We start from the raw sequence: 15,360 nt of genomic DNA on the forward strand, positions 1-15,360 counted from the left end.
TCATTCTCAGTGTATAAGAATGACAATAATCCATAGAATCAGCTGATATGTACTGTACTGTGAATGTACTTTTACATAATTATTTTGTATAGGTGCTTAAAGAGCATTAAAATCTTTTTTTTATCTTTTAAGGAAAAATTATATGATTTATATACATATATACACTCTCACTGATAGAACAAAAAATCTTATAAGTATGACACTATACTGCTCAGGTCACTTAATTAGAATGAGAAACAAATACATAAAGGCCAAAAAAATTAATAGTTAATATGTATTTATTTTTAATATATTTGTTTATAATTATTTTACAGATGCTTATAGATCATTAAAATAATATTTAAAAATAGTTGTAGATCATAAAACATGGTTACTATTTAAAATAGGGTCTCTTTTAACAATGGTTAATGAACTAACAAACACGAACGAACAACGAACAATTTATTTGTACTCGATTTTCTTCAAACTTCATCAGAATAATGTAAGAACATGGCCGATGAGAGTCTGTAAAGGCGTCCCTTATGCATTAAATACCGTTGCCATGGCAAATAAAAAAATAAAAATACATTCAAATATTTGTTTCCTGTGTTTTTGAGGCAGATAGCGTGCTTAGAATTTCATTTTCCATTTTCAATTTTCAATGATTTATTATATATTTAAAGTGCAGCATCCTAACTCTTTGAAACTTTTTTCATACAAATAACTATTCATTCTGATCAAACACAGTTAATTTCATACTTATACAAAACTCCACGAATGAAAGAAAATAAAAAAAACATATCTGATCTCACTCTGCTCTGCACTCTATGTGTGTGTTTGTGTGGTAAGTGGCTGAGTGTAAGGAATGGGGATGGGTGGTAAGAGAAAGAGTCAGAGAGGAGGAGAGACAGTAAGGGTTACTCCAAAGGGTTACTGTGAATGCATGTGCCAACCGGGCACCGTTTTCCTGATGCTATCGGGATGGCGACTGCACAGTCGGCGAGGGCCCGGTCATCGCTGCTTGCAGCTTTAATTTTTTTTTTTTTTTTTATTTTTTTTCAACCGTTGGGGCACTTTTGGGGGCCTTAACATACTCAAAAACTCTTGAAAATTTGCACACACGTCGGAATCTGCCGTCGTCCGGACGCCACAGAGGCTGGGACCCGGGCGTGGTTCAGGGCATTTACAGCGCCCCCTGGAACACAGTTTGAAAACTTGATGTACTGCGCACACATACTTGCGCGTATTGATATGAAACTCCGTACACATATAGAACTCATCGAGCTGAACAACTTTTGTACTCTATGTCATGGGCTCCACGCAACAGGAAGTGAGATATTTAGGGCTGTTTAAAAAGTGCATGCTCTGGAATTTAACGTACTCCTCCCAGGAATTCCATGGGATTGTCACCAAACTCGGTCAGCATGATCTCAAGACATTGGGGACGCTAAATTGCGAGGAGATTTTTGATATCTCGAACGGTTTGGCCGTGGCAAGGCGACAAAGTTATGGCGAGAAATGAGAAACAGGAAGTGTCTAATAACTGTTGCACACATTGCCTGATTCTGATGGAACTTCACCAGTTTGTTCCTTGTATGATGCCGATTCCATAAATGTGACTATTATGAGTCAAAGTTATAGCGCCACCAACTGGCAGCAGGAAACGTGTCATTTTCAAAATGCTTTGAAATCAGCCTCTTAATTTTACTTGATTTTCTTCAAACTTCATCAAAATAATGTCAAAACACGGCCGATGAGAATCTGTAAAGGGGTTGATGATAAATCAAATACCGTTGCCATGGCAACGTGTCAAACTTTAAAATTTGATTCCTGTCTTTTCGAGGCAGATAACATGCTTAGAATTTCATGAAACTCAACACACGCATCAATATTAATGATAGTTAGACACTGGCAAAAGGTCATAAATGGGCGTGGAGCAGGCACTCTCTAGCGCCATCTTTTGACAAAAGTTGGGGGGTTAGTTTTTCCTACAGTCACGAAACTCTGTACATATATTGTTCTCATCAATCTGGACAACTTTCTAAATCAAACTCATTAGCTAAGACCAACAGGAAGCCGGCTATTTTGATTTGAATGTGGATTTTTGGAAAAATCAGGCTGTAAACAAATTCACACTCCTTCTAAGAAAAATAAGGTATTCACACCAAACTTTTTTAACATGAAGAGAAGATTCTGAAGATGTTAAATTGCGAGCGGATTTGGGATATCTTGAACGGTGTTGACGTGGTGATTTTTTAAAGATGTAGTAAAAAACATAACCGTAATTTTTTAATATCTTTAAAGTGCAGCATCCAAACTCTTTAAAACTTTTTTCACACAGAGATCTTATCATTCTGAGCAAGTGGTGTAAATATCAATTTTATACAAGCTTCTATGAATTAAAGAAAATTAAAAAAAGAAATTAGAAACCTGCTGTCACTCTGCCTGTGCCTGTCTGTGTTCAGTCACCATTGAATCACTGAAGAGTGACTGAAGGGGGGAGGGGTGTAAGGGAGAGAGACCAGTGGAACATGCTGTTTTGCTTAAGACCATCTTTGAGGAAGATGCACATTGCTGTAGCGTAATCGACATAAATATGTCTGATATTTTGAGAAAATATAAAGGGTCATTAAATCTTTCATTGTTTGTATTTTGCAGTTGTTGTTTTTTATTTATTTTTACTGAACTGTACCATGAACTTGTCCTATTCAGTCACATAGCAAAAGATTAAGAAAAATACAACTTTTAAGCATGAGTGATTTATCTTCATTGTAGACAATATTTTCATAGTGTTATTTATTGAATATAAAATTATAATAATTAAAAATTTCAAGACAAACTTTGACAACAAAACAAACTTTGCTGTTATCTGTTCAAAACATCCGAAAACCATAATTTGAAGATCAGTTATATATATATCGCCCCATTAAAACACTCAACTTGATTTTTAAAGATATTTTGAAAGAATGAAGCGTTTATAGAGCACTTTATTGTGTATTGCTGTACACCCACATGAACTGTGTTCATGTTCATGTTAATTCACAGTACATAAACTAAAAGATACTAATTTACCTTTAAACAATATATGAATACTTTTTTTTTAGCTTAATATTAATTAACATTAATAAATGCTATTTAATTATTGTTCATGTTAACTAATATAGTTAATGTTAACAAATGAAACTGGATGGCAACATTTTATATATTGTGTGTATGTGTCTCTGTGTTGATTTTAAAGTGTAACCCTTTCAATTCAGTAAACTTAAAATCCAAACTAGCAGAGGGTTAATGTGAATGCATTTGCCAACTGTGCACCGTTTTCCTAATTGATTCTTAGTTATGTAGCACTTAAGAGTGATGTCTTATAACAGGAGTCACCAGCAAAGCAATATCCACATACAAATTGTACAGATAGGTAACGATTTAAGCAGAAGTGGTGAATGTAATGCAAGCAATAATAACATTTTGTTATCATCATGAATTACATGTTCTTATCATCATCATCATCAGAATATAGGGAAAATGTTCACATTTGGTTCACAGTTGGCATTATCTGAAGTCCTTGCAGGGGATTAGGTTTATAGCAAACTCCTCCTAGACATTTAATGAAATCAACATTATATTTGGTCAGTCTGATCTAGAGGCCTTAGAGATGTTAAATTGTGAAGATCTTGAGTTTTCGTTAAAGGGCGTGTCCGTGGCGGCCTGACAAAGTTTGATGTTTCGCCATGGACATAGGTGTAATAACTCAGCCATAAAATGTCTGATCTGCCTCAAACTTCACAGGTTTGGTAAGAGTCCTGGCCTGAAGACACCTAAAGGCCAATATTCAGATATTATCATAGCGCCACTTGTTGGCAGCAGGATATATCATATCTTTCACTAACTCAAACATACCAAGGTCAATCTGCACCAAACTTCATATGTTTGATAATAGTGCTGGCCTGAACACATCTACATGCCAATAATCATTTATAGGCATAGCGCCACCAGCTGCCAATGGGAAGTTTGGCACATTTAAATGACTTATGACATATTTCTCATATATTTACTGTATTAAAAGCATACTGCCCACCGTTTGCTGTTTTCCTAAAGCAACCGGTCGGCGGTGAGCCCGGGTGCGAGGGCCCGTTCATCGCTGCTCGCAGCTTTAATTATTAGGGCCCGAGCACCGATGGTGTGAGGACCCTATTGAATCTGCTCCGTTTATTATTATTATTAGGGCCCGAGCACCGATGGTGTGAGGACCCTATTGGATCTGCTTCGTTTATTATTATTATTATTATTATTATTCTTCTCCAAAATGAATCGCATTTTTGAGGGCTTAGACATACCCGAAAACTCATGAAACTTCGCACACACATCAGACCTGGCGAAAATTTACGTCTGATATGGGTTGCAGAAGTGGGTGTGGCAAAATGGCTCGATAGCGCCACCTTTACACGTTCCGCGGTGTGCGCTTTCAGTTGTGATTCACGTACATGCACGAAAATCGGTACACACATGTAGCTCACCAATACCTACAAAAAAGCCTCTTGGAGCAAAATTTGACACCCAACAGGAAGTCGGTTATTTTTAATTTTCTCAGCAAATTTTGTGTCATTTTTGCCATTTTCAGGCCTCGTACTTGAACGAACTCCTAATAGAGATTTATACGGATCAACGCCAAATTTGCTGAGTCTAATCTAAAGCCCTTTGTGACGTTAAATTGCGAAGATCTAGAGTTTTCATCGGAGGGCGTGTCCATGGCGGCCTGGCAAATTTCGATGCTTCGCCATGAAAAAGGAAGTTGTTATAACTCAGGCATAAAATGTCCGATCTGCCCCAAACTTTACATGTGTGATAACACTCCTGACTTGATGACATCTATATGTCCATATTCAGTTATAGTCATAGCGCCACCTGCTGGCAACAGGAAGTGTCATGCTGTACTCTGCAACAAACTCCTCCTAGAGATTTATACAGATCAACACCAAAATCGGTCAGTCTAATCAAAAGGCTTTAGTGATGTTAAATTGCGAAGATCTTGAGTTTTCGTTGAAGGGCATGTCCGTGGCGGCCTGACAAATTTCGAGGTCTCGCCATGGATATAAAACTTGTTATAACTCAGCCATAAAATGTCCGATTTGCCTCAAACTTCAAATATTCGATAAGAGTCCTGGCCTGAACACATCTGAAGGCCAATATTCTATTATAATCACAGCGCCACCTGTTGGCAACAGGAAATGTCTTGTAGCAAACTCCTCCTAGAGATTTAATGATATCAACTTTATATTTGCTCAGTCTGATCTAGAGGCCTTAGAGATGTTAAATTGTGAAGATCTTGAGTTTTCGTCAAAGGGCGTATCCTTGGTGGCCTGACAAAGTTTGATGTTTCGCCATGGACATAGAAGTTGTTATAACTCAGCCATAAAATGTCCGATCTGCCTCAAACTTCACATGTTTGGTAAGAGTCCTGGCCTGAAGGCATCTAAAGGCCAATATTCAGATATTATCATAGCGCCACCTATTGGCAGTAGGATATATCATATCTTGCACTAACTCAAACATACCAAGGTCAATCTGCACCAAACTTCATATGTTTGATGAAAGTGCTGACCTGAACACATCTACATGCCAATAAACAGTTATAGGCACAGCGCCACCAGCTGGCAGCGGGAAGTTTGGCACATTTAAGTGACTTTGTTCTGTTTTTCCTACATTTAATGTATTAAAAGCATACTGCCCACCGTTTGCTGTTTTCCTAAAACCACCGGTTGGCGGTGAGCCCGGGTGCGAGGGCCCGTTCATCGCTGCTTGCAGCTTTAATTATTATTATTATTATTCTTCTCCAAAGTGAATCGCATTTTAGAGGACCTAAACATTCCCGAAAACTCACAAAACTTTGCACACACATCAAACCTGGCGAAAATTTACGTCTGATTTGGGTTTCAGAAGTGGGTGTGGCAAAATGGCTCGACAGCGCCACCTTTAGACGTTCAGCGGTGTGCGCTTTCAGCTGTGATTCACGTACATGCACGGAAATCGGTACACACATGTAACACAGCAAAACCTACAAAAAAGCCTCTTGGAGCAAAATCCGGAACCCAACAGGAAGTCGGTTAATATTAATATTCTCAACAAAATTTGTGTCATTTTTGCCTTTTTCAGGTGTCGTACTTGAACGAACTCCTCCTACAGATTTATTCAGATCAACGCCAAATTTGCTGAGTCTAGTCTAAAGCCCTTTGTGACGTTAAATTGTGAAGATCTAGAGTTTTCATCGGAGGGCGTGTCCGTGGCGGCCTCGCAAATTTCGATGTTTCGCCATGAAAAAGGAAGTTGCTATAACTCAGGCATACAATGTCCTATCTGTCCCAAACTTCACATGTGTGATAACACTCCTGACCTGAAGACATCTACATGCCCATATTCAGTTATAGTCATAGCGCCACCTGCAAGCAACAGGAAGTGTCATGCTGTACTCTACAACCAACTCCTCCTAGAGATTTATTCAGATCAACACCAAAATCGGTCAGTCTAATATAAAGGCCGTAGCGATGTTAAATTGTGAAGATCTTGAGTTTTCGGTAAAGGGCGTGTCCGTGGCGGCCTGACAAATTTCGAGGTCTCGCCATGGATATAAAACTTGTTATAACTCAGCCATAAAATGTCCGATTTGCCTCAAACTTCACATATTAGATAAGAGTCCTGGCCTGAACACATCTGAAGGCCAATATTCTATTATAATCACAGCGCCACCTGTTGGCAACAGGAAATGACTTGTAGCAAACTCCTCCTACATATTTAATGATATCAACATTATATTTGGTCAGTCTGATCTAGAGGCCTTAGAGATGTTAAATTGCGAAGATCTTGAGTTTTCGTTAAAGGGCGTGTCTGTGGCAGCGTGTCAAAGTTTGATGTTTCGCCATGGACATAGAAGTTGTTATAACTCAGCCATAAAATGTCCGATCTGCCTCAAACTTTACAGGTTTGGTAAGAGTCCTGGCCTGAAGACACCTAAAGGCCAATATTCAGATATTATAATAGCGCCACCTGTTGGCAGCAGGATATATCATAAATTTCACTAACTCAAGCATACCAAGGTCAATCTGCACCAAACTTCATATGTTTGATGAAAGTGGTGGCCTGAACACATCTACATGCCAATAATCAGTTATAGGCATATCGCCACCATCTGGCAGCAGGAAATTTGGCACATTTAAGTGACTTTGACATATTTCTCCTATTTTTACTGTATTAAAAGCATACTACCCACCATTTGCTGTGTTCCTAAAGCCACCGGTCGGCGGTGAGCCCGTGTGCGAGGGCCCGTTCATCGCTGCTTGCAGCTTTAATTATTATTTTTTTTTCAATGTTTTGGGTGATTTTGGGGCCCTTAACATACACGAAAACTCTTGAAAATTTGCACACACATTGGAACCTGCGGCCATCAGGGCCGGACAGACTTTGACATGGGGGGGTCACCTGGGGGGGGGCGTGGCACAGCGTTAAAAATTGCGACTTTTGAGGGACTCTGGAGCGCACACCAATTGATCTACAGTCACCAAAATTCATACACATATAGACCTCATCGGGCCGACCAACTTCCGTGCTCACAGTCCGTGCTTCACCAAACAGGAAGTCAGCTATTCAGGGATGTCTAAAAAGCGCATGCAATGGAATTTGAAATACTCCTCCTAGACCTTTCCACCGATGCCCACCAAACTTGGTCAGCATGATCTCAAGACATTGGGGACGCAAAATTGCCAGGGGATTTTTGATATCTCGAACGGTTTGGCCGTGGCGGGGCGACAAAGTTATGGCGAGAAATGAGAAACAGGAAGTGTCTAATTACTTTAACACACTTTGTCTGATTTTGACCAAACATCAGCAGTTTGTTCATCTTATGATGCCGATCACAGAGATGTGACTATTAGGAGTCAAAGTTATAGCGCCACCAACTGGCAACACAAAGCGCAACGTTTTCTAAATGCTTTTAAATCAACCTCTTAATTTTACTCAATTTGCTTCAAACTTCATCTCAATAATGTTGAAACACGGCCAATGAGAATCTGTGAATTGCCTTATCGATAACTTTTATCATGTTGCCATGGCAACGTGTCAAACTTTAACTTTAGCTTTTTGTGTTTTGAAGCCACTTAAAATACTCAGAATTTCATGAAACTTCACACACACATCTGTATTAATGATATTTAGACACTGATAAAAGCCCATAAATGGGCGTGGAGCAGGCGCTCCATAGCGCCACCTTTTGACAAAAGTTGGGGGTTTAGTTTGTCCTACAGTCACCAAACTCGGTACATATATTGATCTCATCAAGCCAGAAACATTTCTAATTTACACCCATTAGCTACGATCAACAGGAAGTCGGCTATTTTGATTTGAATGTGGATATTTGGAAAAATCAGGCTGTGGAATTTTATATACTTCTCTCAGGAAAACCAACCAATTCACACCAAACTTTTTTGACATGTTGCCAACATTCTGAAGATTCTAAATTGCGAGCAGATTTAGGATATCTTGAACGGTGTTGATGTGGTGATTGATTGAAATCGGAGTAAAACAAGATAGCCGTAATTTTATTATATCTTTAAAGTGCAGCATCCAAAGTCTTTGAAACTTTTTTCATACAGACTACTAGTCATTCTGATCAGACACCGTTCATTTCATAATTATACAAAGATCTATGAATTAACGAAAATTAAAAAACAAATCTGATCCCTCTATGCTCTGCACTTATGTGTGTGCGTGGTAAGTGGGTGTGTGTTTTTTGAGTGTTAGGGTGAGAGTGGGGAGGGGGGATGGGTGGAAAGAGAGAGTCAGAGAGGAGGAGATAGAAGGGAATATTTAAACTCTTGGTTGTTTATTCATTAGGATGTGAATTAGGGCTGGGTATTGTGACCAATTTGGCAATTCGATTCGATTGTTATTTTTATGGTTTCGATTCGATTATATTCGATTCGATATCGATTAGCTATCAATATTTCATTTAAAATGTTAGTTTTGCAGACATGGGATCACTATTTTGATATAAATCCTGGTAACTTAAAACTCCCCTACTTAAGTTTATTACTGAAATACACATCTACATTAATAATAGGGTGCACACAGTTGTTTATTTTAAACAACTTTTATTTTAAATGAATACTGTAACAAGAAGTCATAAATATGTGCATCCAATGTACACCATGTAAACAAACTGCAAAATGCACATTACTGTAAAAAAATAAAAAGACTAAATGTGCAACAGTGAAATCTATTAAGAACTTCAAACATGTTTAAGAAATATTTTTTTTTTCTAAATTCAAATCAGGCCCATCATAAAGCCCTTGTCTGCATATACAAAACATTCTAACTGTCCATAAAACTAACAGATCTTAACTAAAGCCTAATATTTTTTGATCACCAGATTTTTTTTTGCAAAAAATTTACACCCATTAGCTACGACCAACAGGAAGTCAGCTATTTTGATTTGAATGTGGATTTTTGGAAAAATATAGCTGAATAAATTCATATCACTCATAGCAGAATCAGACAGTGCACACCAAACTTTGTCAACATGATGCCAAGATACTGAAGATGTTAAAATGTGAACGGCTTTGGGATATCTTGAACGGTGTTGATGTGGTGATTTATGAAAGTAACAGTAAAAAAGATGGAGAGTTATTTCCATATATCTTTAAATTGCATTATTCTAACTCATCAAAACTTTTTACATATAAAGAACAAGAAATTCTTAGGAAATACGTGTAGTTTCAAAATGTTATCATGCTCAGAGGCCCCAAAAACATTAAAAGTGTCATATAAATTGTCAGATTAAAGCTCTAGTACCAGGGATGAACACTAGAGGTCCTCATAAGATAAGGAATCGTTTGAACAATAATGCTATTTAGCTCATTCTCAGTGTATAAGAATGAAAATAATCCATAGAATCAGTTGATATATAATGTACTGTCAGTGTACTTTTACATAATTATTTTGTATAGGTGCTTAAAGAGCATTAAAATCTTTTTTTAATCTAAGGAAAAATTATATGATTTATATACATATATACAATCTCACTGATAGAATAAAAAATCTTATAAGTATGACACTATACTGCTCAGTTCACTTAATTAGAATGAGAAACAAATACATCAACTAAGTTAATATGTATTTATTTTTAATATATTTGTTTATAATTATTTCACAGATGCTTATAGATCATTAAAATAATATTTAAAAATGGTTGTAGATCATAAAACATGGTAACTATTTAAAATAGGGTCTCTTTTGTTAACAATGGTTAATGAACTAACACACGAACGAACAACGAACAATATGTTTGTACTCGATTTTCTTCAAACTTCATCAGAATGATGTAAAAACACGGCCGATGAGAGTCTGTAAAGGCGTCTCTGATGCATCAAATGCTGTTGCCATGGCAAATAAATAAAAATACAAAATACATTCAAATATTTGTTTCCTGTGTTTTTGAGGCAGATAGCGTGCCTAGAATTTCATTTTCCATTTTCAATTTTCAATTTTCAATTATTTATTATATATTTAAAGGGCAGCATCCTAACTCTTTGAAACTTTTTTCATACAAATAACTATTCATTCTGATCAAACACAGTTCATTTCATAATTATACAAAACTCCACGAATGAAAGAAAATTAAAAAACATATCTGATCTCACTCTGCTCTGCACTCTATGTGTGTGTTTGTGTGGTAAGTGGCTGAGTGTAAGGAGGGGGGATGGGTGGCAAGAGAAAGAGTCAGAGAGGAGGAGAGACAGTAAGGGTTAGTCCAAAGGGTTACTGTGAATGCATGTGCCAACTGGGCACCGTTTTCCTGATGCTATCGGGATGGCGACAGCCAGACGGCGAGGGCCCGGTCAACGCTGCTTGCAGCTTTAATTAGGGCCCGAGCCCAGAATGGGCGAAGGCCCTATTGTTTTTCTAAGGATTATTATTATTAGGGCCCGAGCCCAAAAGGGCGAAGGCCCTATTGTTCTTCTAAGGATTCTTATTAGGGCCCGAGCACCGATGGTGTGAGGACCCTATTGAATCTGCTCCGTTTATTATTATTATTATTATTAGGGCCCGAGCCCAAAAGGGCGAAGGCCCTATTGTTCTTCTAAGGATTCTTATTTGTTTTTTTTGTTTTTTTTATTTTTATTTTTTTTCAACCGTTGGGGCACTTTTGGGGGCCTTAACATACTCAAAAACTCTTGAAAATTTGCACACACGTCGGAATCTGCCGTCGTCCGGACGCCACAGAGGCTGGGACCCGGGCGTGGTTCAGGGCCTCTACAGCGCCCCCTGGAACACAGTTTGAAAACTTGATGTACTGCGCACACATACTTGCACATACTCATATGAAACTCGGTACACATATAGAACTCATCGAGCTGAACAACTTTTGTACTCTATGTCATGGGCTCCACGCAACAGGAAGTGAGATATTTAGGGCTGTTTAAAAAGCGCATGCTCTGGAATTTAACGTACTCCTCCCAGGAATTCCATGGGATTGTCACCAAACTCGGTCAGCATGATCTCAAGACATTGGGGACGCTAAATTGCGAGGAGATTTTTGATATCTCGAACGGTTTGGCCGTGGCAAGGCGACAAAGTTATGGCGAGAAATGAGAAACAGGAAGTGTCTAATAACTGTTGCACACATTGCCTGATTCTGATGAAACTTCACCAGTTTGTTCCTTGTATGATGCCGATTCCATAAATGTGACTATTATGAGTCAAAGTTATAGCGCCACCAACTGGCAGCAGGAAACGTGTCATTTTCAAAATGCTTTGAAATCAGCCTCTTAATTTTACTCGATTTTCTTTAAACTTCATCAAAATCATGTCAAAACACGGCCGATAAGAATATGTAAAGGGATCGATGATAAATCAAATGCTGTTGCCATGGCAACGTGTCAAACTTTAAAATTACATTCCTGTCTTTTCGAGGCAGATAACATGCTTAGAATTTCATGAAACTCAACACACACATCAATATTAATGATAGTTAGACACTGGCAAAAGGTCATAAATGGGCGTGGAGCAGGCACTCTATAGCGCCATCTTTTGACAAAAGTTGGGGGGTTAGTTTTTCCTACAGTCACCAAACTCTGTACATATATTGTTCTCATCAATCTGGACAACTTTCTAAATCAAACTCATTAGCTAAGACCAACAGAAAGCCGGCTATTTTGATTTGAAGGTGGATTTTTTGAAAAATCAGGTAGTAAACAAATTCACACTACTCCTAAGAACAACCAGCTGTTCACACCAAACTTTTTTAACATGAAGAGAAGATTCTGAAGATGTTAAATTGCGAGCGGATTTGGGATATCTCGAACGGTGTTGACGTGGTGATTTTTTAAAGATGTAGTAAAAAACATAACCCTAATTTTTTATATCTTTAAAGTGCAGCATCCAAACTCTTTAAAACTTTTTTCACACAGAGATCTAATCATTCTGAGCAAGTGCTGGAAATATTAATTTTATACAAGCTTCAATGAATTAAAGAAAATTAAAAAAATAACTCAGAAACCTGCTGTCACTCTGGTGAATGTCTCTACAGTATGTGTGTGCGTTCAGTCAGGCACAGAGAAGCTCATTATTGCAGGGGGGAGGGGTGAGAGGCAGAGAGGGTGACAGAGTAGAGAGCCATCCTACAGACCATCTTTGAACAAAAAGTGCACATATGTAGTGTAATTACATAAATATGTCTGATCTTTGAGAGTCTGATATTTTGAGAAAATATAAAGGGTCACTAAGTCTTTCATTGTTCGTATTTTGCAGTTGTTGTTTTTTATTTATTTTTTACTTAACTGTACCATGAACTTGTCCTATTCAGTCACATAGCAAAAGATTTAAAAAAATACAACTTTTTAGCATGATCAATTTATCTTCATTGATAGACAATATTTACATAATTTTTTATTATTATTATTTTATATTCAATAAATAACACTAAGACAAACTTTGACAACAAAACAAACGTTACTGTTATCTCTTCAAAACATCTGAAAACCATAATTTTAAGAACAGTTATAAATATATATATCACCCCGTTAAAATACTCAACTTGATTTTTAAAGATATTTTGAAAGAATGAAGCGTTTATAGAGCACTTTATTGTGTATTGCTGTACACCCACATGAACTGTGTTCACATGAAATGTTCATGTTAATTCACTGTACATAAACTTTATATGAATACTTTTTTTTAGCTTAATATTAATTAACATTAATAAATGCTATTTATTTATTGGTCATGTTAACTGATATAGTTAATTTTAACAAATGAAACTGGATGGCAACATTTTATATTTTGTGTGTATGTGTCTGTGTGTTGATTTTAAAGTGTAACCCTTTCAATTCTGTAAACTTAAAATCCAAACTAGCAGAGGGTTACTGTGAATGCATGTGCCAACAGGGCACCGTCTTCCTTATTGATTCTTAGTTATGACAACAATTGATTTTATACAAAAATATATTATACAAAAATTGTACAGATAGGTAACAATGACATTTAAGCAGAAGTGGTGGATATAAAGGAAGCAATAATAACATTTTGCTATCATCATGAATTACATGTTCTTATTTGTAGCATACTGGTTCACAGTTGGCATCTATCTGAAGTCCTTGCATTGATTGCATTTAATTAAATCAACATTATATTTGGTCAGTCTGATCTTGAGGCCTTAGAGATGTTAAATTGTGAAGATCTTGAGTTTTCATTAAAGGGCATGTCCGTGGTGGCCTGACAAAGTTTGATGTTTCTGCATAGACATAGAAGTGGTTATAACTTAGCCTGAAAATGTCCGATCTGCCTCAAACTTCACAGGTTTGGTAAGAGTCCTGGCCTGAAGACACCTAAAGACCAATATTCAGATATTATCATAGCGCCACCTGTTGGCAGCAGGATATCTCATATATTTCAGTAACTCAAACATACAAAGGTCAATCTGCACCAAACTTCATATGTTTGATAATAGTGCTGGCCTGAACACATCTACATGCCAATAATCAGTTATAGGCATAGCGCCACCAGCTGGCAGCGGCAAGTTTGGCACATTTAAATGACTTATGACATATTTTTTCTATATTTACTGTATTAAAAGCATACTGCATACGGTTTGCTGTTTTCCTGAAGCCACCGGTCGGCGGTGAGCCCGGGTGCGAGGGCCCGTTCATCGCTGCTCGCAGCTTTAATTATTAGGGCCCGAGCACCGATGGTGTGAGGACCCTATTGAATCTGCTCCGTTTATTATTATTATTATTATTATTATTATTATTATTATTATTATTATTATTCTTCTCCAAAATGAATCGCATTTTAGAGGACCTAAACATGCCCGAAAACTCACAAAACTTTGCACACACATCAAACCTGGCGAAAATTTACGTCTGATATGGGTTTCAGAAGTGGGTGTGGCAAAATGGCTCGACAGCGCCACCTTTAGATTTTCAGCGGTGTGCGCTTTCAGCTGTGATTCACGTACATGCACGGAAATCGGTACACACATGTAACACACCAATACCTACAAAAAAGCCTCTTGGAGCAAAATCCGGAACCCAACAGGAAGTGTGTTAATATTAATATTCTCAACAAAATTTGTGTCATTTTTGCCATTTTCAGGCGTCGTACTTGAACGAACTCCTCCTAGAGATTTATTCGGATCAACGCCAAATTTGCCGAGTCTAGTCTAAAGCCCTTTGTGACGTTATATTGTGAAGATCTAGAGTTTTCATCTGAGGGCGTGTCCATGGCGGCCTCGCAAATTTCGACGTTTTGCCATGAAAAAGGAAGTTGCTATAACTCAGGCATACAAAGTCCGATCTGTCCCAAACTTCACATGTGTGATAACACTCCTGACCTGATGACATCTACATGCCCATATTCAGTTTTACTCATAGCGCCACCTGCTGGCAACAGGAAGTGTCATGCTGTTCTCTGCAACAAACTCGTCCAAGAGATTTAATCAGATCAACACCAAAATCGGTCAGTCTAATAAAAAGGCTTTAGTGATGTTAAATTGCGAAGATTTTGAGTTTTCGTTGAAGGGCGTGTCCGTGGCGGCCTGACAAATTTCGAGGTCTCGCCATGGATATAAAACTTGTTATAACTCAGCCATAAAATGTCCGATTTGCCTCAAACTTCACATGTTTGATAAGAGTCCTGGCCTGAACCAATCTGAAGGCAAATATTCTATTATAATCACAGCGCCACCTGTTGGCATCAGGAAATGACGTGTACCATACTCCTCCTAGAGATTTAATGATATCAACATTATATTTGGACAGTCTGATCTAGAGGCCTTAGAAATGTTAAATTGCGAAGATCTTGAGTTTTCGTTAAAGGGCGTGTCCGTGGTGGCCTGAC

The sequence above is a fragment of the Garra rufa genome, chromosome 16, assembly GCF_049309525.1.
Source record: "Garra rufa chromosome 16, GarRuf1.0, whole genome shotgun sequence".
Classification (NCBI taxonomy): domain Eukaryota; kingdom Metazoa; phylum Chordata; class Actinopteri; order Cypriniformes; family Cyprinidae; genus Garra; species Garra rufa.